Source organism: Rhinopithecus bieti, unplaced genomic scaffold (genome assembly GCF_001698545.2).
Source record: "Rhinopithecus bieti isolate Rb0 unplaced genomic scaffold, ASM169854v2 scaffold_65, whole genome shotgun sequence".
Taxonomy (NCBI): Eukaryota; Metazoa; Chordata; class Mammalia; order Primates; family Cercopithecidae; genus Rhinopithecus; species Rhinopithecus bieti.
The window spans coordinates 4,663,304-4,664,305 of record NW_016803344.1 but is presented as its reverse complement, the minus strand read 5'-3'; positions in this window follow the sequence as shown (position 1 = coordinate 4,664,305).

The window sequence follows — 1,002 nt, the reverse complement described above, 5'->3', positions numbered from 1 at the left end:
TTTTTTAAGATGTTTTTTTTTTTTTTTTTTTTGAGACAGAGTCTGGCTTTGTCACCCAGGCTGGAGCACAGTGGCCGGATCTAGCTCACTGCCAACTCCGCCTCCCAGGTTCACGCCATTCTCCTGCCTCAGCCTCCCGAGTAGCTGGGACTACAGGCGCCGCCACCTCGCCCGGCTAGTTTTTTGTATTTTTTAGTAGAGACAGGGTTTCACCGTGTTAGCCAGGATGGTCTCGATCTCCTGACCTTGTGATCCACCCGTCTCGGCCTCCCAAAGTGCTGGGATTACAGGCTTGAGCCACCGCGCCCGCCAGCTAGTTTCAAAAGAAAGCTCTTGTCGCCCAGGCTGGAGTGCAGTGGTGTGACCTCGGCTCACTGCAACCTCTGCCTCCTGGGTTCAAGGAATTATCCTGTCTCAGCCTCCTGAGTGGCTGGGATTACAGGCACACGTCACCATGCTGGGCAAATTTTTGTATTTTTAGTAGAGAGGAGGTTTCACCGTATTGTCCAGGCTGGTCTTGAACTCCTGATCTCAGATGATCTGCCTGCCTCGGCCTCCCAAAGTGCTGGGATGTTGGGATTACAGACATGAGCCACCGTGCCTGACCGGAAGCATTTTCTTTTCAAAGTGTGTGCATAGAGTGGGGAGGCCGGCCTGGGCAACGTAGTGAGTTGAGACCTGTCTCTACAAAAAATACGAAAATTAGCCAGGGTGTACACCTGTAGACCCCGCTACAGACTGAGGCGGGAGGATCACTTGAACCCAGGAAGTTGAGGCTGCAGTGAGCTACAGTGGTGCTACCACACTCCAGCCTGGGTGACAAGACCCTGTCTCAACAACAAAAAGCTGGGAGGGAAAGGGAGCAGCTTCATGAACTGACACTGGATATTCAGGCATATCCACAGGTAAACATGAGACTTACTGTGCGCTTGCTCAGTAGATGTCTGCCCCACAAAATAGAAGCCTTCAGTTGGTGCTGCTCAAACTCCTGCATCAAAGACA